At 35.5% G+C, this 25,844-nt stretch overlaps 1 long non-coding RNA gene across 1 annotated transcript; it reads right to left on the reverse strand.

Moving 5' to 3' along the window:
• Nucleotides 1-20,180: 20,180 nt before the first annotated feature.
• On the reverse strand, nucleotides 20,181-23,131 carry LOC113341329. The gene is made up of 5 exons (XR_003355897.1): nucleotides 23,021-23,131; nucleotides 21,076-22,806; nucleotides 20,739-20,841; nucleotides 20,475-20,557; nucleotides 20,181-20,315 (listed from the first exon to the last, which is right to left on the reverse strand). It is a non-coding gene; the product is annotated as an uncharacterized LOC113341329 (long non-coding RNA).
• Between the last annotated feature and the right edge of the window lie 2,713 nt (nucleotides 23,132-25,844).

Consider the following 25,844-nt stretch of genomic DNA (forward strand, 5'->3'; position numbering starts at 1 on the left):
TGGAAACATCATCTCATCATCAAGCTTGTTTATCTTGTAGTTCTGGTTTGATCCATTTCTTACATCAACATACTTAATTAACAGAACTCCTTACAAGCTACTTCAGTTTACCACTCCATTTGAGGTATTTTTCAAACACTCACTTGATTACTCTTTGCTTAAAGTTTTTGGTTGTACATGTTATCCATATCTTGGATCTTATAGAAAAGTTAAGTTGAGTATATGCAAAGTCTTCAAAATGTATTTGTATTGGTTATAGTTCTAACCACAAAGGTTACATATGTTATGACAATACTTCAAAGAAAATCTATATTTCCAGAAATATCATCTTTTTGATGAAACTATCTTTCCCTTTTGCACTTGTACAACTACTATTGAGCCATCATCAGTTGTTCTCTCAATCCCACAAAATCCCATCACTTAACCTACTGAGACAACAACTTTACCACCTTATTCACCATGAAGACCTACTATTCATCATATGACTACTAAATTGAGAGTTGGTGTCACCAAACCAAAATACTTACCTGACTACATTACCAATTACTCTGTTCCACATGCTTTGATTGCCTCTCTTAATTGCTAGTAAATCACCACTTGAACCTAAAACTTACAAATCTGCAGTTAAAGACCTTGAATGGGTAGCTTCAAGGCAACAAGAATACATTGCTCTTCAAGAAAATGGAACTTGTGTGTTAGTTTCTTATGATCCTTCCATGCATGTTCTTACAGAGTTAAGCTTAAACCAGATGGAACTGTTGACAAATTCAAGTCTAGTCTTGTGGCAAAAGGTTATCTTCAACAAGATGGTTTGGAATACAAATGAAACTTGTAGTCCAGTTGTAAAGTCCACAACTATAAGAGCAGTTACCACCATTGATTCAACTAAACAATAGAGCATCAAAAAATTGGATGTATCAAATGCATTCCTTCATGGCAATATTTCTGAAACTGTATACACGGAACATCCTCAAGGTTTTGTTGATTCTTCTTGTCCATCTCATGTATGTTTACTTAAGAAATCAATTTATGGGTTGAAACAAGCACCTAGGGCTTGGTATGAACATTTTAGTGGTTTTTTACTTCAACATGGCTTCAAGAAAAGTGTCACAGACCAATCCATGTTTATCTATAACAACTCTGGAGTTATGACCATTCTTCTGCTCTATGTAGATGACATTATACTCATTTTAAGTTCATACACTTTCCTAAGTTCTCTTATTTCACCACTTGGTTCTGCTTTTTCCAAAATATCTTCATTATTTTTTGGGTATTGAGGCCGATATTAGTAACTATCATCAATCGGTGATTCTTACTCAACACAAATACACATTAGATCTTCTCTCCAGGTCAAAAATGCTGGACTGCAAACCTTGTAATACTCCGGTCACTACAGAGAAGAGATTATCGGTTTATGAAGGGACAACTCTTGCAGATCCATTACAATACATAAGCCTTGTCGGAGCACTACAATATCTTACTTTAATCAGACCTGATATCAACTTTGCAGTGAATTTTGTGTGTCAATTCATGCATACTCCACCAGAATCACATCTTCTTCTTGTCAAGCGCATCCTCGGATATTTGAAAGGACTTTATATGCTGGCAGTACTCTGTTTGCAAGAGATAAAACCTCCATTAGTGGATTTTCAGACTCAGACTGGGCTGGCTGGCCAGATACTCGACGATCAACCACTGGATTTTGTGTTTTCTTAGAAAGTTCAATTATCTGCTACTCTTCCAAAAAGCAACTACGGTTTCTAAGTCATCTACTGAAGCTGAATACAAAGAAGTCAGCTTGCTCTCATCTAAGGTTATGTGGATCTCTCGGCTACTTGAGAAATTAGGTATTTCTGTCATTCGACCATTCAAACTTCATTGTGATAATCTTGGTGCTACTTTTCTGGTTTCAAACTCAGCTTTTCATGCAAGAACTAAGCACAGAGAAATCGAATACTATACAATTAGGGAACTACTTGAAATTGGAGATATTGTGGTTGAGTTTGTTCCATCTTCTGAGCAGTTGGAAAACATTCTTACAAAGGGATTAACTTATTCTTCTTTATATGATTTACATTTCAAACTCATGCAGCATCCTGCTTCAGTTTTAGGGGGGTGTTAGAGTATATTCGAGTAGCATCCTTTATCTTTTGGTCACTTATGTTATTTACTTTTATTTGTTTTCTGTTTTTACAGTTTACTTCTTATCTTGTACCTCACTCTTCCTCTCCTATTTAAGTCAGTTACTCTCTTTGGATCATTCAAACATCAATTAATGAATACTACTTTTGCTACAAGAAGAACTTTCGTCAAAGAGAATAGTAAAATAATATCTTGAGATATCTTAGTATCTCTCAAGTAAAATCATTATATCTGTCGACTCAGGGCAGAGCCAGCTTAAAGCATGGGTGTAAAGTTTCACATCCAGCTTAATTAGCTGGTTCATAAGCGCAATTGTAGTTATTTTGGTTTTTTCGACTTGTACGTAAGCGTAAGATTTTTTTGATAAGGTACACGTAGTAGATGCACTGGTTTTTTTTTTTACTCCAAGGTTGAGAAATACTTTGTGCTAGTTGGATCATAAAGAACTAAAATCAAATGTTACATCAAAAGACCCTTTGCTTCCTAACCTTCAAATAGATTAAATTTACTTAAAACACATTTTGATGCATCATGAACCAATAATAACACTATAAGGACCATATTACGGCATTCCAATTGAATGATTGACCACTTAAAAGGGATGATAGTAGATGGTGGAAAAAATTCCAAGACAAACCTCCCATTTATATTATAGAGTAACACTATTATTCGTTGTTTTGGTTTGCCAAACTATACTGGTCCAACATTATCATCAAGAACCAAAATTAATAACACTGTGTCAAACTGGGTGTTTATGGTTAGCATCCGACATCCTAAACCCAAAACGCTATATAATAAAATGTAAGATGGATGGAAAACCATGCATTTCACTCGCACCTGTTTCTACCATATGTTAATTAGCATGAAAGTATACTTCCCTTTAAAATGCTTTATTTACCGATCAAAAAAAAACGTAGACTTCTCATTTCGACTTAGTGCACTCATCAGTCTTGTATTTGAAACTTTAAAATGAAGGAAATTGGACGTGCGAATCGACACTTAGCCGAGAGGGGTCTGCGAACTTACAATAGTTTCACAAACAAATTTAATATAGTAGAATATTGGAATAAAAATCAAAAACAAAAAATTATTATTTGATGAAAAAACAGAAGAAAACTTTAACAAGCAACAATTTTTTCATTAGACTAGTGTACTGGATCGAGGGAAGACTCCACTACGGGTATCACGGACCTGCAAAGAGGGAAAATATTTTGCTTTTCCATCCACTTAAATATACAACTACAATGGAACTTATGTGAACAATTAGTAATATATCCACCAACTTCAGTGACTTCCAAACAAATTTCACACATCAGACATTCACCTGCTATGGTCTTTTCGGAAGGATCTATATTTGTTCTACTATTATCTTTGCAATTGTATTCGGTGATGTGGCGATGCTCATCAACAAGGTACTTACGTGCTCTAATTAATATTCGATTTCTAAAATCACGCTCATCTATTCCAAAGCGAGGACGACTAAAAGTATTGTCGATACACTCAATGAAATATATTTATATTCAGATATGGATGAACCATACCTAAACGTGTATAACAAGTTGACTTAGTAATAGTTAACCGAACCTGGCCATATGAACACTTTATATTAGCTATATTCATCTAACACTTCTATACTCAATATGATAATCAAATATATTTAAATGTGTTTAAGAGATTGTCCAAATGTTCTCTATCTCATAGAAATATTTATGAATCATTTGAAACATATTCGGCTAGGTTTGTAAGTGTACAAAGTACTTATACACGAACCAATACATGAACATAATGCTATGGTTTCCAAACCGAATTCGCATACCTTAAAGAATTAAGAATCCAGGGACTTCGGTTCGCAAACAGAGTTCACAAACGAACCTGAGTTCATTAGTACATACAATATTTATCATACAAAGTATGTGAACAAGTTGTCATACTTACCGATTTTAGAACCTAACCATTGAGTTTGAAAACTGAGTTCGCGAACTATCGTTCCGAACCTTGCCTAGTTTTTCCATTCGCAAACACTTTTCACAAACTACAGTTCCATACCTATCACAGATAAACTTGTTCGTAAACACGATTCGCAAACAAGAGTTCCGGACCTGAACTACAACTTCACAGTTTACATAATGGGTACGCATAATATGATGTATCCAGATATTGGTAAAATTTCTAGAACTCTAGTTAATCGTTTTGAAGCATCCTTAGAAGACAACAATGGTAATCTTACACATACACTAAATTCAAGTAATTTTTAAATAATATTTGATCAATACGAAACATTCCAAGTTTACATCAAAATGATTGTCTCATACAGATCATGTAAGATCTACAAGGTAATTTTCACATGATCATTTTGACTTAATATTTAGTTTCCAACAAATGAATTGTTTACAAGTAAATTTTTCAAGTAGATGATGAAGCATTCTAAGCTTTAAACTCATATTTCGATAATATATAAACGAGATAAACTCGACTCGGAATTTAAAATGTGTATAACACAAAGTCTATATAGCTATACGACTTAGAACTTGTTTGTTTGCAGCTGACTCGGCGTCTGAATCTGAGTCAACCCCTGACTCGGACCGAGTCAGCAGTCAGACCGTTTGTTTTCCATTTTGAGTCAGATCTGACTCGACCTCTGACTCAGACATAACCCCTGACTCGGACTCATTTGAGTCAGGTAACAAAATACCCCTGACTCATGGGACCAAACCACTGACTCACTTATTTCCGAGTCAGATGAGTCAGATCTGACTCAAAACAAACATATCGACTCAGATCCAGATGAGTCAGGTGATTTCACTCAGATCCAGATGATTCAGATCCAGACGACTCAGATGAGTCAGGAGTAAACAAACATGGTGTTAGTCTCATTAGTAGACAAAATTGAATAAACTTCTGAGTGATAGATAAGTTTTAGTCTCCACATACATTTTTTCGTCGAATTTTCTCCAAGCTCTTCAGTAGATATTGTTCTTCAATTGGTGAACGTCGTGAAGTCTAAAGCTCAAATGCACACTTATATTCTAATCTGAGACATAGCTATAAGTATACTAGAAATCAAGTATATAGTTTTGATCAACTAAACTTGAAAAACAAGCTTGAGATAGCAACGCTTTCGAGTTAGACCAAGCAGTGGTCTATTAGGATCTATAAAATTATTTTCATTAGTTTTCCAATAAAGATTAACTCGAGAATAATAGTCCATCTAGATTTCTTATTATGAAAAAGTCATATGCATCTTTTAAATGATATATGGGTCTCCATTATTAAAATCTAACGTATTGTTGGTCTTGAGGATAAGGTTATACATGATTGTTTACTCATTGATTGAGATTAACATTTCTGAATTATTGATAGCCAACTATAATCTTTTATATTTTGGTAATACATGTCTGTTTTGAAATGACATTCTAAAAAAGTAAAAGGTTTTATTTCCCACCAAAATGGGAAATGTAAGATTTTGTCGGTTTAGCAATAAAATATGCTTTGTGTTTTAATTATTCCGGGTTAGTTGTGATCTTAATCAGTGAGATCATGATATAAGTTATGTATTGTTTATCTTGATTTTAAGATAAGTAATGGCATGATAATTGTATTGTTTATCTTGTATTGTATGGATGTTTTCACTTATGATGGTAGGTTGATTGACACATGTCCTACCTAGTGGAAGTTTGTTTACTTTCAGTAATAGCTGAGTTTTAAAAGCTTCTATTTATACTATTCAGGAACAATCAAAGGTATGTACATAACTCATACTTCATGTCTATTATCATGTTGTGATTCCTAAGTGCCAGGATATGGGATCCTATAGTGCGTGTTGTATTGTTTATCATGAACAGAAACAAACCATGGTTACTTGTAGCATGTTTACAGATAATAAAAAATAGTAAGTACAACTAAACAACTGATATTCCAAAAAAAATTATTGTCGTAACATTTATTGTAATACCTTTTGTAAGCAAATTGGTTGTAATACTACCATAAGGGATGCAGGGAAATCGATTATAGTACATTTATTTATAGAATCTGTACTTTTAGAGATTATAAATAACAATCTTCTTTGATCAGTTTTCTTACACAAAATTCAAAATAACTTAGCTATGGGTACAAAAAGATTAATTTCCATTACTTTTTATAAAAAAAATTGTTAGCAATTGCATCAATTGACGTTAGTTCTTATTGCTCTAAAAGACAGAGAGGTTTTTTTATGTATACTCCCTTTGTACCTCTTTGTATAAATTGCTCATACGTATTAATCCTCTCAAGTTTTATAACGATTATTCCATTCCCATGTTTATATTGTGTACATGGGTAAGCTTCCAACTGATGGTAAATATACCTCAATGTCTCACCGCCAAAATAATCCTCAAGGAGTTATCAAGGAAAAGTACAAACTAATATTTATAATCAAGATTAGAATATATAATATTTTCTTGATTTTATCCTGCATGAATTTAGATATTAGTTCTATTTAATCGGAGAAAAAAAACAAAGATTTCTAGGTATTTATCATAAGAGGCATTTCTCTTTTATTGATTTGCAGTTCAGTACATGACATATTAGTTCACAGTCACAAAAAGAGTTTTAATGGATTTTCCGCAAAACTCACCGGAAAAAAAGTATAAAATCTCTCTGGTAATTCGCTTGTAACTTTGTTGATATAGTTCACATGATATCATGAAAGCATAGACCGGTGTGGTACTCATAATCCATCAACTGCAGCTGGCAACATGGTTAAGGGGGAGAGCTTCTTTGAAGTTGCAAAGGATAACGCAAGGGAGCAGTTTCCTCGGCCATAGTTGCCGCATACAAAGACTGTAAGCGGATGGTTGTCCGAATGATGGAATCTTGGTTGGGTTTTATGACGCAATTGCTGATGGAGTTGACATTCTTTCAATCTCGTTGGGTAACACTAACCCACTTACCTTTGAGCAAGATCCTGCGGCCATCGGTTCTTTTCATGCTTAAAAAAAACATTTTAAGAGATTAGTGGAGCTTGTTGTTTTGATGCTTTTCTTCTTGAAGAAGGTATTACGTCTAGGTGCTCACACCCGCTCATTCTTACGTCTTGCTGGTAACAATGGATATTCTCCAAAAGACGGCGGTCAGTAATGCGCCTTGGTTGTTAACCGTGGTGTCAAGTAATACCCATCGAGGGTTATCAACAAAATTATTTTAGCAAATGGAAAGACTATCCAGGTGATTTTATTACAACGTGGAAATTTTTTATTCTTTCTTACTTTGACTGATATGTCAAGCGTACGATCGAATGAAACAGTGCCTTGAAGTGAACAGTTTCAATTTGAATAGGACTGCATTCCCGCCCGGTATGGAGATAATTTTAAAAAGATAAATTACTAATTTAGAGAATACATTACTAGTTTAGAAAATAGTTTTAATATTTTGAATAATTTTACTAGTTTGATATAATGCACCCAAAAGGCTCATGCATTTTGACTAATTCGTTGTAGTATAGTAATGTGACTCTAGATATTTTGGCTCAGGCATTAACCAATACATTGTAGTATAGTAATGTGACACTGGATATTTTGAGTGCATTATGAAATATTATTAACAAAATATATCTTGATTTGAAATTAAAAGAATACTAAACCAATATTAAGAAAATGTGATATTTGTGACCGTTTTTTTTTTGTTACACTTATTAGTTTAATATTTTGAACCTATTAATGCTTAAAAAGTACTTTTGAAATCTATTATACTATGATATTATTGAATTATATTTTAGCATTAAGGTCTAATCGGGACTAATTATTTTTTTATTATTTTAACGAAAATTTTATATTGCTCTAGAAAATGGTCAGCACAATGTGTACATGAGATTTTTGGCACAGAGGATCCAAACCCCAACAAGCATAAATTGGATGACAATAATTAAGTTTATTGTAATACCTTCGATAAGAAGATTGGTTGTAATACTACCATAAGTGATGAAATTTTAAAGGAAAATCTTTTAATATGTTTTTGTACAGAATTTTTCCTTTCAAAGCCAATTTTCATTATAAATAACAATATTCTTTAATCATTTTTCTTGTACAACATTCAAAATCACTTAACTATAGGTATGAAGATGTTACTTTTTAATAATCTCTTGATATTTTTCTTAGAAATTGCATCCATTAATGTTATTTGACATGCTCAAAATAAAGACATTTGTTTAGGTATACCCCCTTCATATCTTTGTATAAATTGCTTATACGTATTAATCGCTTATACGTATTAATCGCATCAACAGTTTTATCACAATGACGTCATGCCCGAGAATATATCGGGTACATGGGTGAGATTCCAACTGATGGTGAATATACCCTAATGTTTCACCACCAAAATATTCTTCCAAAAATTTTCGTGGGAGGGTATGCAAACTAACATTCATACTATAATCTTTTAGTATCAACTTACCATAGGTATACTTTGTGTAATCTTACGGAAACAATAACTGCCAAAAGAATATTCCAACAAGATATTAAGTTGGTTATATGTTAGGCACTGAACCAACAGTTTAACTATAAAAACAAGCAATATAATGCGTAAGTGAACTAAATAACACGACATATAAGATTTTTTTGACGAGGAAAACTACAAGTCAAAAAAGAAACGGGACCTAGTCTAGTTTTCAGTACTCTTACAATATGTAATACAAAACGGCTACCGCAACTTCGTATAGACTTTCAACTCCTTTGGATTGTAACCCGAAACAATGTTGGACTAACATGTTCCAGTAACCGCCTCACTATGTATTTCCCAAATCCGACAATGGCTAGAGATAAAGTTGAGTGTAAATGATCTCTCATTTAATCAATATAAACTCCTTTGGTCAAAGATCGTATCGATACAAGTACAAACCTATTTCAGTTAGCAAGCTCTAGTAAATAAATTCTATGGGTAAAAGCAACAAACTGGTTTGGATGATATTTTCACAAGTTTAATGTTTACCGAAATAAATTGTTTATTAGATCCCATAGAATCAAGTGTGCACAAAATATCAGAAAGATCGGTACCAAAAATAAATCGTCTAGTCTTCAATCCTCAAAGTAACCACCCCACAACAAACAACTCGATTCCTACTAATGATCAATACACATAACTGAGTATGTTAACTTTGATTGATCAAAAGTTTTATCTTCAGATCTCGAATCACTAGATTTAAAATAGTCGATCCTCAAACAAACTTGAGTGGCTTATATCAGAAGAGCAGGACCATGTAATAAACACGTTTGATCTATTAAGGATAACCATACTAATAGTAAATCAAAAATCAATTAATCGAAAACTAACATAATAATCCGATTTAGTTTTCCACCTATGGTATGATCAAAATCTTCTTAATCCAAGTGAAGACTTTAGACGTAGGCCACACAAGAGATTTCACATAATTAGATTACTCGATCCTCTTCCAACGAGTGGCCTTCGCACACATCACTTAAGTTTGTGTGTGAAGGGATGAGTTTGTAAGATTACAACCTCCACTAGTTAAAGTGTTATGACCAAGTCTTGTTTGGACAACAAGTACCTATCAAATCGGTAAATCCTCAAGATACGCAATAAAAGTATGTTTTCGGTCGTTTTGACAAATTCCAATTGTAATCCAACAAACATACCGAAATCACTCTTAGTTAACAACTAATATAACTAGCATATCGATTTAAACAAGACCCCAACCTATTAGCTTATTCATATATACATATGCAAAAAATTAGGTTCAGTGATCCAATATTAGATCAATCTGATACTCCAGGGCTCTGTTTGTGTCCCTTTTTCTTCTTATTCTTCAAGAAAACGTTTCGATCTTTGTGGTGTAGACTGTGGACTGGGTGTAAATCTCAAAAGAAGAAGAACAACAACTATTAACAACGAATCATTTTCATCAGCATCATCATCTAAACAAACCCTAACTTATTCTGTTATTCACTATTAAGTGCATATTTTGCATATATTTAGTGTCGAAACCATGCTAGTATTTGCTATATTTTCTTGCGAATTATTGCATATTACTCTTTTTTTCTCTTATTTATGTTTTGATAGGTGAATCATCTAAAAGAAGCGAATCGGCACTTAATTGTGCAATAACAGAAGTTATCCGCAAGCGTAAAAGGGTAAAAGACTAAGTGGAACACGTTCAAATCTAGGATTGATTGGTATCATCTCGAAGAGGGAAAAAAGACGAAGCAAATGGCGAAAGAATGAGCTCATTTCGACATCATATGAAGAAGATTTAGATGAAATAAGCAATTAGGCTTGTCAGTTCCCCAGAACTGACAGCTTATCAAGAATGAAGTAGGAATTGTTAAAGGCACCTGTAGGGTTTGTACATGGCACACCACCTTCTTCTTCAACACGTTTCACGACCAGCAGAAATAGAGAAGGACTCGACTCTGAAGTGGGTTCTATGTTGGAGAGTTTTGATACGAATCGAGTTTGGCAGTGCTGGGTAGTTGAGGAACATGATATGATGTTGGAGATAATGGGACAACTCGAGTTTTCCTCTGAGTTCGATCAATGGAAGGAAACAGGGAAGAACGCGGGGATCTGTTGATGGGTTCTGCCATGGTTGGCAGTAATGATGATGCTCGGTAATGAAGAATTGGAGTTCGAGTTCAGCTGAGGAGATGTGTTAGAATAGAAGTTACTTCCCTGATAGAAGATGAATGAAGTTGGTTGCGAAACAGAAGATCATGGTAATTGCTAGGATGACTTAAGTGCAATGAAAACATCATGGCAGTTATGGAGTTTGTGATACAAACAAGACAGGGAAGAATATTTGCTGGAGATGGTGATAATCAGTCTTGATGGCAGCTGTTAGAGCATTGCTCGGTTGAACCCACCAAGCATTGGTATGTCAAGTTTGGTTGTCATATTTTAGTGAAACAAAACTCATGTTAATAGTCGCTTGATTATGTACTAGAGTTAAACTTCGTATAGGTTAGCTTGAAAGCATTAGGATATGAGACATTACAAGTACTGCGAAGTCTTGAAGATGTGAAGAAGCAAGGAGCTACAACGACAACAATCATCCTTCCACTTGAGGTTAGTGATATTTGACTTGAACTGTTTCATTCCCTAATGTATCTTTCAAGTCGTGCATACTGAAAACATAACTGCGAAGCATATATGAACTCTAGATAGACATAGTATTAAGGAATACAGTACGAGGTTTATTGCTTAACCATTAAACTTTGTAGATAAGACATCTCCATAATCATTTGAATGCTATTTTGATTATGTATGGGTATGAGGTGAGGATTTCATCCTAGGGAACAATGTTTACATGTGTTCTAAGGAAGTAAGTTCATAAACTTGTTTGTGAACCGAAAAGGAAATTGCCATGAGTTATTGGTTTTGTTATTCATTGCATATCTTATGAACAACCAATATGTGTGATAGAGTATAACCGCTCACAACTTGTTGTGTTCTTGGTAGAACTATTCACAAAGTCCTGACTTTTGTATTGGTATAACTTTTATTAGTAAAACCAATCTTAAGTAATCACCTGGGGTATGATCGGATTATGTCTGCCTTGGGGTAAGGGAACCGATCCTAGTAAGGGAAAGGGAACCGATCCTTGTAAGGGGTGCAGTACATCAAGGGGAACCGATCCTTGTATGGGGTGCAACAAGGTTTATAGCAGAAAGGGGAACCGATCCTATATACATGTGCAACACATATAAGTTAGATACCATATATATGTGGAGAACCGATCCTAGTACCTAGTCATCCAAATCTTTGGGAAGCTAGTGTGACTATGCGTAGTACTCACATGGAGGTAGAACCGAAACTTGTTTTGGTAGAAACGTAAACCCATGATTGAATGTTGGTTTGATCAATCACATAGTTCTTGAAAGTCAGATGAACCAATTCTAAACTTGTTTGGAAGTGTGGCAAATCGGTTTCAAGGTTGTAAGTGTGAAAGAGAACTTACAAAGTAAAGATGTCGACAAACTTTGAACACATGCTGTGAATGTTTATTTCTATAATTGTTCAAAAATATTCCTTAACGGCTAACCAGGATCGAAACATAAGTAAGTTAAGAATATTTTAATTAAGGTTATTAATTTATCTTTGTAGGGAAATTACAGAATTAGTAATGTGAATTTACTAATTAGATATTCCGAGAGATTTCGATTGTTATTTTTGGACAGAGCATTTCCAGGAATTATGAAAACCAAATTTGTGCATTTATGAATATCTTGAGAATATTTTCGGTTTTGGAAATTCCTTGGTGTCCAAACTTCCTTGTCTATAAATACACGAAGTTTTCCTTTCTAGCAAACTAATCCTTCGTAACAACAGACTTCCTCTTTTGTCTTTTTTAATGGTGTAGCCGCCTGTCGGAGAGGAGAGTAATCTAATTAGATAATTGTGGTTTATCTTTGTTTTCGACTGATTTGATTGACTAACGGTGGTTGAAATCTAATTGCACCTAGTTTGTTTATTCTTGAGAATCTTCTCTTCTGATATAAGATGCACTCAAACTAGTTCAGAGTTTCAATAGGGATCTTTAGACTGTTGTTAGTTCTAAAGACGATCTTGTGATAATCCATTGTTAACAGACTCCGTTCTGTGTAATTGTGTGCAGGTGTTTATTGAAGATTTAAGAAGATTTGAAGACAAAGAAGATATTGAAGATCTGACTTGGGTTTTATAATCTTTGGTGTGCACAATACTTGTTTAGGTAAAAATGGATCCAATTAATAATCGGTTTATCCTTGTGGTAGATTGGATTGATTAATTGAGTAGATCGGCATCAACACGGTTCTTCGGATTAAAGGTGTTGTTGGCTTAATCTTAATCGATTACCTTTGGGTGATTGAACATAAGATAGATCTAGACCTGACGAAGGAGTTTATGTTGAGATAAACGGAAGAGCCTTTGTCCGTCTCATATCACTTGGTTGAATAGAGTTGATACCAAACAGATTTCTTGTTCCGTTACTGTTTGGAATACGAACCAAAGGGATTGTTCCAAGTACGTGACTTATTCATAAGTCGGAGGCGTGGGAATACAGATGGAACTAGGTAACACTAGTGGAAAACAGAAGTTTCGCGACCGTTAGGACAAGTCATATATACGAGTTATACGACTAGTTTTACCGTCTCTGTTGGGGTCTCTGATAAAGCGTCTCTGTTTGGTACGACCCAAAGCCGTGGGTCTCAGAATAACGACCGATTTTAAGGGTGGCGAGGTACAGACCCTTAATCGTGGGTCTCAGATTTAAATTATTATATTAAAGAAAAATATAGATTCAGATTTGCTGAAATGCCTGAATGGCTAAATCTGAAATAATCTGACTGCATCAAAGTCAAGTCAAGTCAAATTGAACTCAAGTCAAAGTCAAGTCAAATCAAATGGAAGTCAACGTCAAGTCAAATGGAACTCAAAATCAAGTCAAATGAAACCCAAACTTAAAATTCAAATTTAAACTCAAATTTGAGAATTCCACGTACATTCATTTTATCTATTGGGTTTAAAATTACACAAAAAAAATGAAATTCTGGTTCAAGACAATACATGTCCAAACTAGCTAGCTAGTAATTAAGTTCTAACAACAAGATGCTAATAGACAATAAGCTAAAAAAAACATGTTAAACAACAAAACGATTAGCTCCTCCGATGAAGATGAACTTAGCCAATACTTCATAAATAATATCAAGTAGAGCATCCATGTGTTGTGTGTCCCTGGTTCACATACGACAAAGAACTTCGTTCCTGCAAAGCAAATCAACAACAACACAATGACTTCGTTCAGTTCAAATTAAACTCAACTGTTGTCATAAAATGGATAAGAAAGCCAAACCTAGTAGAAAATGGCATGATGGGGAGTTCTAGTTAATTTCGTTGAAGACGAACCTAGATGCTTTTATCTTCAATTGATAACTCTCTCTCACCGATCTTTTGAATACAGTAGTTTGCCTCTCATCTAACAACCTGGGCTGTGATGTTTTGACAATTGCATATTGTATTGATATTAGCAAACTGAACTTGGAAGAATGAATAAAGTTCAAAGAATCATGTGTCGTTACCTTGTCTTCTTATGTGCTGGCATCTATATCAATTGTATAAACTTAATTCTCATGAAATTCCGTATCATCGACTCTGGTATCAGGACGCCTGGAACACTTCTTGAGTTGATAGATGAGCACACCTTCGACAATTTTGCAGCAACAACCTTTTGAATATCTTCAGTTACTTCTTTATTCTGCCACAACATTCAGAAATTATATATCAATAATGTGACAAGCTGCAAACCCCGTGTCTGTCAAGGCATAGAGATAGAGCGAGAGCATTTAAATTATCTAATTAATAAGAAACACTTACCCTAGTGTCACTCTCTAGAGCGGCTTTAACTGCACTAATCCCCCCCCCCCCCCCCCCGTACATGTATCAAGAATCAGTCGAGAGTATAAGAGTCACTACACATAAACATTGGAAGATCCAGTTTTCATTAAAGTCAAATGACACCCAAACTCAAAATGAAATGAAACTTCAAATTTAACTCAAATTTAAAGTACTTAAACTAAGAATTCATTCATTTTATCCATTAGGTTTAAAATTACACAAGAAAGGATGAAATTCTGAGTTCTGAACAACAAAATGATGAACTAATAGACATTTGATTAAACAACAAATTGGAGATCTCAAGCTTCTGCACATAAAACTAGCCAGTTCATTATTTAAAGATACTTGTATACAGAGAAATACACCTGTAAGATAAGTCAATAACCAAAATGCAATGCAATATCAATTTTTAAAAAGTAACATGCAACTGGTGGGAAGTTATGTGAATGGTTTAAAAGCATGAACTTTATAGACTACAGAGAAAAGCATTTGTATACTCGGTCTTTTCTCTGCATGACGAGCTATATCTTGGCTGCTAATTCAGCTTTCTTCGATGAAGCTGCCTCACAAACCAAAGATCGACGTGCTACTTTCTCTACTTGCTTCAAATCTAAACCACCTAAAACATAAACAACAATGATAGCGAGTCAGTCCGTATTCCCTGTCATAAACAGACACAAGAAAAACCACCAGGCACCAACACCAACAAAACACAGGAAAAAGCACCAACGACTCTATAGAAAACATGCATTAGCAGCTGCGTACAACAAACCTACAGGTACCTATTACTTAAAATTGCTGACATGGATTCATGTACGATATATCTCGCTGCTAACTCATTAAAGACTAAACTATGATGAGTAAAAAATGGAGATTACAAGTGGTCCATTTCTATCTGAGTAAAAAATGGAGACCTATAATTCCTCTTCACATCCACCGACATCAGTATTTGTTCATATAATGAAACTAACATGATTCGAGTACGTGAGTATTTGAGTGCCATATCTTATGATGAAGATAATCAAACAACGATTGCAAAAATTAAAATCTAGTGACCCAAATTGAACATTCCCACTGAAATATTCTACAAGGTATGAATACTTCCATATTAACAGTTTTCAATACAATGCAATATGTTGGTAATTTTTACCCAACACAATAACAAAAACTAAAAGAGTTTGAAGCTAAGCATTCACTTTCCTTTGCTGGGAACCTCGTGTCTGTCAAGTGCAACACACTCTAATAAAAACCCCAAATGATGTAACCCTGCAAACAGAAAAATCCAACGATCAGTACAATGGATGATTAGAAAATCACAGTGCACTGGAAGAGAGCAACAAATGATTTTCATAACTAAACAATGCTCATAAATGCAAATAACGACATGAACAAGAAACAAAATAATGAACTTACACTAACAGATGCAAGTATTTCAGACCTACTAAAAGAGTTCTCCCCATCTTGTATCAATCCCACATTTTCTATATTATTTATTATAAATCAAAAGGAGGTATAACAGTACATAACCATGAACCCAAAAGGGTATGTCTTGGACCAGATGATGATTTTGGAGCCTACGAAGATTATCCATTAAAACCAAAATCCAAATAAGCATCAAGTATGAATATATCAATTCACTAGAAATGGAATGTTGATTCTTACAAAGGCACCACCAAGCTTGTCAAGCACACACTGCTTAAGCGCATTGATCCTCTTCAAAGCTTTTTCAACCCTCTTTCCTGTTACCATACCAAAACTAGTACACATGAAAGAAATAAAGGATATTTTTTTTACATATATATGTAACATATTCAACAATGAACAATAGACATAAAAATAACATCTACTACTACGGACTATATATCAATCAGTTAAACTATCTCCTCCTTTTTCAATTACCCAAGTTTGAAACACAGAGTCATGATATTTTCAGTGTGACATGATACATCACTTTAAGATTTCCATCTATTTTTACTGCCCTAAGCCACTAATATATGTTTCGCAGACCCATTGAAAGTCGAATAATAACTTTACAACTTAATACAACTTGTAATGATACCTGGAGAAACTAATTAATAACACCTAAAATGATAACAAGGACTACATTCTTGTGATTTACCTGAGTCTGAGCGGTGTTGGTCGATAGTACTACAACTTCTTAAGGAGTAAAAGTCATAGTTGAGCCTGGGATACGAGACTTGATTACAGTTTCTAAGTGCTGCAAAAGCAACCATTATGTATCAATTTTGGTACGAATAACCAAAGATCATAAATAACTAACCAAAACTTCGAGAAGAGTCAAACAACATAAAAAATAACAATAAGTGACAACTATATTCCATTTAATCCAAAATATATATGGAAGAAGAAATCTTACCTGTGATATCATCTTTCCTAGATGCTCAGAATTCATCCTATGAGCAAAAAGCCTGTACTCGGGGGGTTGAAGAATGTCAAAGTTTGAGTCTTTGACAATTAGTACCACTGTTGTGCATCCGACTGTAACTAAAATCCATACCAGGGATCTTGTCCATACCTGCAATACCAAACAAGGAGCATTCAAAAGAGAACAATGTGCACATCAGCATAACAAACTAAGTTTATTTATCACTTTAATAGAAATGTCTCAAGGTAAGGTAAGGAATAACAGCTTATCCAAACCTTCGTAGACAACACAGAGCCATTTGATCAGGTTAGCAGCAATTGTCTCTTCCTTGTTTGGGAGGTGAAGTCCTGCAATACAAACAATAGCTAGATTCCACATCATGAAACTGGCAGGCCCTTAACTGGTCCACCAAATTATGTTTAAAGACTAAATTCCATTCATGGGTAGAGATATCCCTGGCAAAGAAAACCAAACAAAGATTTTAACAAAACTCTATTTTTTAAAATAATGGTAACTAACCATTAAGCTTATCAACAACTTCATGAGCTTCATATGGATATTTATATCGAAAAAGGAAATGAACACGAATTTCCAGTCCTAATTCAATATGATAGCATCCAATTCCAATATTTTTCAGTGCTTAAAAAGACTAGCAAACAAATCACTGAGGCCCACAGAATCTAGTTAATCATCTCTTTAGGATATGAGATTGTAGTGATCAAAGGGGAGAATAAATAAATTCCAATCAAATAACTGAACTTACCCATATCTAACCCAGTTGGAGCTTCAAGGACTCTCAAGGCATTCCTCTATGGTTAGATATGCCTAGCCTACCTTTCTCTCCAAATCCATCTGCAGCCAAGCATACAAACACCATCAAAAAAGGTCCACAACCAGAGTTACAAAAGCAAATGAAGATCGAATATGAATAGAACCTACAAAAGCCAAGAATTCTTGATAATTGTTTTATTCAATTCAAGGAACAAGAGTCAAGAAGCTTTTTCTGCCTACAAAACAAGAACAATAAAACCCCAAATTCACTCATTCAATCTTCAAAGTGCAAAAACTAAAACTCAAACAAAATCAAATGAAGTAAATCTATCAAATTCACTTGACTGAAATAGAAAACTGCGTGCAACACAGTACTAAGTATTTAGAATCACCCAATTCTTGTATCATCAGAATGTCGTTGTACACAGAAGATACGAAAACATCGAGTTAACAGCTCCTGAAATCGATCCAAAAACAGCTCCTTTAAAAACTAGTTACCACTAAAACCCATGAGATCAGAGTTTTTATAAAACCCACAAAAACAAACTAATTAGCTCACCTTACAGAACAGAAGCAGTGTAACCAACAATCTCTTAGCAAACTGAGCCATCTTTTACTTCATCACTACCACCACACTATCGTTATCAGGAATGACAACACGAACCAGTTGAAGTAAACATCAACTCTAATGAACAAAAATAACACTTCAATCGAAACTACAACCAGGAAAATCAAGAGCTTCGAAATTCACCCTAACCCTAATATTAAGAATCAATTTCTATAGTTGAAAATGATGAATAAAAGTGAGACATACATAATTACCCCAATGATTCGTAAGACGAAATTTATGACTCCGCAAATCTCAATTAGGTTTCTCTATATTCTACACAGAGACTGATCTCAAAATCACACTCTCCCAATCCATCAAAACCCAATCTCAAGCTCAATCTGATTAATCAATCAGTCGTGATTTCAGAATTCTTTTACAGAGAATTAACCACAACTCGAAAACTCAACAGCTCCGGAGACAATTTCCCAATCTGGAAAACCAAAATCGAATTCATCATATCCAACATCGAAGTCTCATACGTCCTCCAACAACCAAAATCAGATGCACCATCAGACTCCAAAGAACACAAGAAATCGATAATGGACGATTTCACTTGCCGGCACGCAATTCTGGGCATACTGGAAGACGATCTCACAACACACAGACTACCATTGAAATCGATTATTTTTTTGAGGGTATTGACTTCTATTTCACCTTCCGGATCTGGATCCATTATAGAAGAAGAAGTTGGTGGTGGTCGATCGAGAGAAATTTAATGTTTAAACTTACGGAGAGACGAAAGAAGGGCGATGCATTCTGCAGTGAGTTAGTGAAACAGGTATGGCTGAATAAAGATAATGGATACGAAGATAGAGATGAGTACAGATACATCGATAATAACGAAGTCACGATCAAGCCGTCCATTCATCTAGATCGATGGCTCAAATTTCTAACATTTTCAGCCGTTCATCTGACTACATATACATCACTAATCATGGGTAGTAGAATCGGTCTCTGAACGAGGGTAAAATAGTAAATATTCAGAGACTGTTTTTTTAGGGATTAAATTCTTTTTTGTATTTTTATTATATCAGAGACCGATTTCTTTAGTCAACAGTCTGACTACCGTGAATGAGGGTCTCTGATGTGGGTGGTAAAACACCCATTTTCCACTGGTGTAAACTATAGGGTTAGTTACTTGGTCTCAACTATACAAAGTTAAGTGTAATTTTGTGTAGTTGCTTAATCCTGAGAGTATTCAATTCTGGACTAGGTCCTGGGGTTTTTCTGCATTTGGGGTTTCCTCGTTAACAAAATCTTGCTATGTCATTTACTTTTATTCATTACACCAAATTTTCAGATTAGTAACAGAAGTAAGCCGTTACTAAAAGGGGTTGTAACGGATTTCGTCTGTTACAAAAAGGGGTATTACAAACTTTTTGTAACGGAAACTTAGCCGTTACGAATTCTGGTTGTAACGGCGTTTGTAACAGGCTGAGCCGTTACTAGTGGAGAGTCGTATCGGGCAGAGCTGTTACAAATATTTTGTAACACGACTGTCGTAACAGCCTGTGGCCGTTACTACGTGGCAAATTTGTAACGAGCGAGAGCCGTTAGGGTTGAAACAGCTTCTAGCCGTTACGAATTTTTTTTTAACTGCAAAAAAATTACTGCGAGTCAATATTGACCTGGGTCAAAGTTAGGCAATACTGACCAATTTCGACCAGGTCAACATTGACCTGCAGTTCATTTTCTGCCGGAATTCAATTTTCTTTTACCTGCATAAATCTTTCATTCGATCATATCATACAACATCACCCATTCAGTAACAATAACTTCTTATATTCTTTCTACATTCATTCAGGTAGTTTAATACTTGAGAGAGTTCCAATGTTTTAACGGAATACAAATTCTGTGTTGAAACTCAATCAAAAAAAAAAAAAAGACACTCATGCAAAACCAGGTTCAGTTGGTTTGAGCAATTATTGGGGGATAAAAAAAAGATATAGCATATGAAATCTAAGATATAACAAAAACAGACTCACATAACGATCTTTGCCTTCTCTTGCTACTGTTTTTGTATCAAATCTGAACACTTCGCCTCAACTGCTCCAATCAGAAAAAGGAAGGAAGCATTAACTAAATGTGGAGATACATGTGGAGGAGACTAACCAAGAACAACAATCAACGACTCAAAGATATGCTACATTCAAACTAATATGGCACAATATCAAGAGCAGACCATTGCAATACGAGGTTACTTACAAGAGTACGTGAGGGAAGAGCAATCGTTGGGCATTGCTGATACTCCAAATTCATCCAGTCAAATGCAAAATCAAACTGAAAACCTGCAAGAAAACAAAAATCACTTTAGCATTCGTGAGCTAACACAAATAAAAAGGAGAAGAATATGAGTAAAGTCTAAACGAACACATAATGTTCTGCAAAGTAAAATCAAAACATTTCAGTGACACTAACTTCAGCATCACACAATCAAGCCAAGCACTAACAATTTATTTCAGTCCTGACCTGCCTCGATTGGCCGTTTCGACCACCAACGGTGTCCTGACAATGACATGCCTTGTTTCAGCACCAACACTATCAATTACTGCGGTCACACGGCACCACGGTCCTGTTTATACAGGTCATGTAGAAAAAAGAAAATAGTCAAACTAACAAGTACAAGCGCTAATACTTAACTTTGCATATCAAGCTACAGTCCTAAAACTTTCAGCTTACTTGATGAAGTGCAGGTTTTTCAAATTATGTTACACAAGTACAAACCAAAGACATAACAAACATGGAAAGGTAAAAAGCTAGTCATACACAAATAACAAGTTATTTCCCACAAGGAGGACAAAATTACTGGAAATAAATGACATCCAACTCAGCAAAGGTATCGACATCCCAAGCTGATGAGTGCTGACTCCACCATTCGGCACCTGAACTTGTAAGGAACCATAAAATGAACGGCATAAAATGAATATTAAAAACGAACTAAGAGAGCAAAATTTGAAGGAATCACTAAGCTGATGAGGGCTAACTCCACCACTCAGCAACGTTATGCATTCTCCCCAGCTGTCTTAGCAGCGGTTTCCATTCTCTGAACAATCTGCAAGCACAAAACTGGTCAGGAAGAGGTAGGTCTTCTCTGTTCCTGTGCCTCCTCTTATAGATTTTATGTCCCTCCACTTTTGTAACCTAAACACACTCACTTTCCTTACTCAATATAAACTCTAAGACAATCACAGTCAGTCATCTCAATAAGCAGCGGCAAAGACATCACTTATGAGCAGTTTTCACGGCAATAAACTCCTTTCAAAACTAGGATAAATTTGCGGCCAAGTCTCCATATCCTGTGGCTTTCTAAGTCTGATCCTAGCCAATGCCAGACAACTCCTGAACTGAGCCTTGAGCCAGGGTTAACCACTGCACTAAACCTGGATCGACTGGTTGTTTCTTCCCTTCGTCCTTGCTTCCTAATTACCCACCATACTCCAATATTTCCATAGAAAAACTACAAGACTAGGTTTGTCTTGGCAGCAACACAGCCTCATTCCAGTCCCATCTTCAGGTTCGAACCAATTTGAACCTCCTCCATAGCTCAGCAGCATCAATATTTTGGTTCCTCCAGTTGAGATGACAATCACAGCTCACATACATTCATGACAGCAACAACAAATATCACCCTATCTTCTCGCTGGAAACTCAGCTCCAAACTATGTATCTTGACATCAAAATCCTGTCCATCTTCTTACTATAACCCTTCACCACTTACTGCCAATGACCAAGAGCATCATCTCTTCTTCTTGATGTCTGTAAAAATTCAACTTCACCACCATTCCGTCTCTGCAAAGCCACCATAACTCAGCTACTTCTACTTTTATGTCGACAACCGCCAAGACCATGGTTAGACAGCAACGATCCCATTAAGTTCCATCCTTCTCTTCTCTCATACCTGCACAAAGTCTACAGGCCTCTTGAAAAACACAGCTCCATAATCACCTTCCCATACTTCTTCCCTTAACTCTCTTGACAATGGGGATTGTAATCTCGAGCACAAACTCCATTACAGCGTCAGCACAAGATGGTTAGCTGAATCATTGTCCTTACTGTACATACACAGAGAACAACCAAAGTTGCTCTTTCTCAGCTCTTCTTGCTATATGAAATCTCTTCAAATCCTCAGATTACTGCCTCACAATCGATTAACAGAGAACAAGCTGAATCCTTCTTGTTTTTGTCAGTTCAGGAAACTTTGTAAACACTTGCTGAGGACAATGAAATGTTGTTGTTGTACGGACAAAGCAGAATTAGAGATGTTCTCTCGAGTTCAAATACAACAACTCAAGTAACTCAACTTCCATGTTCATCTCGAGCTTCTATTTCTTCAAGCACGGCCATCAAAAACCCATCTGATCAACAGCTTCAGATCCCCTTTCATTAATCTGATTTACTCCCATGAAATTCCACCAAATTCTCACATTTCGACCACAAACTCTGCAAACTTCTCCCCTGTATGAACTTGTCATAAAACCCTAAAATTATACCTTCTAAGTTGGCAGAAATTCTTCAAAGTTCTTCAGTACTTCAAACCCTAAAACGAAATAAAAAAAAACAACAAATTAGATTAGATATAATTGAAGAAGAAAGACTAAAATTGATTCACAGATGAAACTAATCGTATTAGATTAACAGATTCACAGGTTACAAATCGTATTAGAAAAAAAGAAAGATGAAACCCTACAAACAGACGATTGAAAACAGATTGAACCCTAAAAATCGAAAAGCCTATGAAGATGAATACTCACACAGATCTATGATTGAAGATGATAGAGAAAAGAAGAGAGGTTTCTGTTACTCGGCTAATCGATTGAACATAAAAGAGAAGAGAAGAGAGGCAGGAGCGGAAAAGAGAGAAAAAAAATGAAAAATGAAAAATCTCGATTCACCAAGGCAGGAGATAACCCTTACATATGGGGGGAAACATCCTCTAGTGTTACTCATTTTGGATGGAAACACAATAGTACACGTGTGAATGGCACACGCACAAACTCCAGGTGTTACGAGATGGGTGTGACCAAGCGTGTGGCTGGCACGCGTATAAAATTTTTCGTAACGGTTGATCCCTGTTACTAAATTTTGAAAATTCATTGGTGTAGTGATTTTCCGCATTATAATTGTTTTTTTATAATAATTAAAGTAAATTACACAAACGTTAATTCCTACTTACTTGATAAACAATCCTATTGTATTTGATTAAGTCCGAACCTTTATATCAAGTAAACATACTTTGTTGTTGTATTGTCTCGATCTCGTATCCATAAACAATCACACGAAGTGTGAACCAATTAGTTGTATTGTCTTGACTCAGTTCATAGACAATCACTTTCGGAGAAAGGATTTATAGGTAGGAAAATTTTTAGCTTGAGATATATTTGAATACCCTCGCCTTTTCAACAGCAAGGAGCGATTCTGTGATGCAGGCAGAGACGAGATGAAGATGATCTCGAATGGGTGTTCGTTGGTCACTACCAGTGACACCATAATGGATTTGAAGTGAGAATGAGACCGGTGATGAACTGGAGCTATGGTGCTGTTTATTATCAATAACGATGGACATAAAGGAATAGTTGAGCTACTTCTCGTGGGTTAGAGTTAATGGATATCATGTGTGGATCGCTGCTGATGGTGGTTAACCGAGAGAATGAGTTAGTCTCGAGTGATTAATGGAAGCTGCTGATGGTGGTTAACCGAGAACAATGGTTGAGCTTGCTCGTGATTAATGGAAGCTGGCAGTGAACAGATTGAATGGATTTTACAGGGAGAAAACAAAGTGCTATCATTAACGGTGATTGATACTGGTTTGAATGGATCATTGGATTACTGAAGTGGAGAAGAGTATCAGCAAAACAAGGTGTTCCCAGTTACGATGGAGTTGAGCTGGTGTGCATGTTGTCGATAGAGTTTTGGATTCAGAAGAAATAAATCTTCACGGATAGCCGGTATACGTGAGAGGTCTGTCCGGAAATACAAACTTCACGATCACTAGAGTTGCCGAGGAAGTATAGTGTTAAAAACCAAACTCAGGGAAAATTATTTTTCACTGACAGAGGAGTGGCCGTGAAAGTTTGTCGAAGAAATAAAATCCCGTAACTTTATTTTTCACGGAGATGTGACTGTCCGTGATACTGACGGAGTAAAAAGAAAATCCAGGGGAGAAAATATTTCACCGATGGATATCTGGTCGCGGGAAATAGAAGGGGAAAACTGATACTAAGGCTGTCAGTTCCCTGTTACTGACAGTCCAATGACAAAATGGGCTGAACCTTAACAACCTGTTCGTGGGCCCATTAGCTGGGCTGAGTTTCTTTGCACGGCAGTTTAAGGAAGTGAGCTATTTGGCTGGTGTTTTGGCAAGTCTTGGCGACCATTCGACCGGGATTTAGTACACGGGCGCAACTACAATTTGGGACAACTATAAAAGAGATGTTGCAACAACTTCTGAGGGATATCTTTTAATTTTTTATCAAGCTTTTGGAGAGAAAAATACAAGAGGAGAAACCTAGGGTTTTAGAGCTATTTTCATCACCGTAATTATTTCTCTTACTTTTATCATATGTATCTCATGGGTTTCACTAATCCCATGAGTAGCTAAACTTCATAGTGATTGGGGATGAATACTAAGTTCTAATATATGATTCAGTTTAGCATATAAAATTTTTAACTCTTCACATGATTATTGTTTGTTTTTACAATAATAAATTTTATGTTTGATTGATAAATTGTTTAGGTGGCCAACTGAACTAGTTTATTAGTTAACCTAATGCTAGTAGAGAATTAGGATATCCGTAATTATTGAATAATTCTCTACACAAGTAGAAATTGTGAAACCTTGCAGAGAGATTCTGTGGAGCAATCGCAAGTAGAAACAACACTAGAAAGTGAACCTTGCGCTAAGAGTTCAACTACGAGGATTGACCTAAATTCACAAAATATAAAGCATTCGACCAAATTACACTTAGAGTGTGCTACTTCTAGGTGGTTTATAGAATAGAATCTGGCATTCGAGCGCTTCGGTGTCCAGTGACTTAAGGAATTTTAAGGATAGCACTGCGCTAGCTGCTTTCCTATGGTTGATACTAACCTTTGAATGATAAAGAATAGATGAATATGCTACTTTGATGACGGTTTAGTAACGAAGAAGGATTCCCTGATCATATTTCTCTCCATTGCTTGCAACTCAATTAATTTTCATTGCTTTGTTATTTATTTCGTTTCAAAATCCAAAACAATCCCCCTTTGTGACACTTTTTGACAACTAAATCTCCCTGCTCTTCGTAGGAACGAACCTTATTTACTGCTATATTATTCATTAGTAAAGCAGAATATAAGTGAATTAATTTGAGCACCTACGGCACACATCATTCACATTAACAGTTCTTATATTATCCTAATAATATCGTTTGAAACAAAATTAATTAGAGGAGACCGGAGGGCACGTAATATCCGCTGAACAAAATATTCTGTTGTACTTGGGGTTTGTTTATTTGGGTGGACTGCTTAGCAAACGACCGCGTAGTAGCAAAATTCCATTCCTGGCTCTAGAAAAATTCTAGTACTTCTCGACTTTAA

This window comes from Papaver somniferum, unplaced genomic scaffold (assembly GCF_003573695.1).
Source record: "Papaver somniferum cultivar HN1 unplaced genomic scaffold, ASM357369v1 unplaced-scaffold_29, whole genome shotgun sequence".
NCBI classification, from domain to species: Eukaryota; Viridiplantae; Streptophyta; class Magnoliopsida; order Ranunculales; family Papaveraceae; genus Papaver; species Papaver somniferum.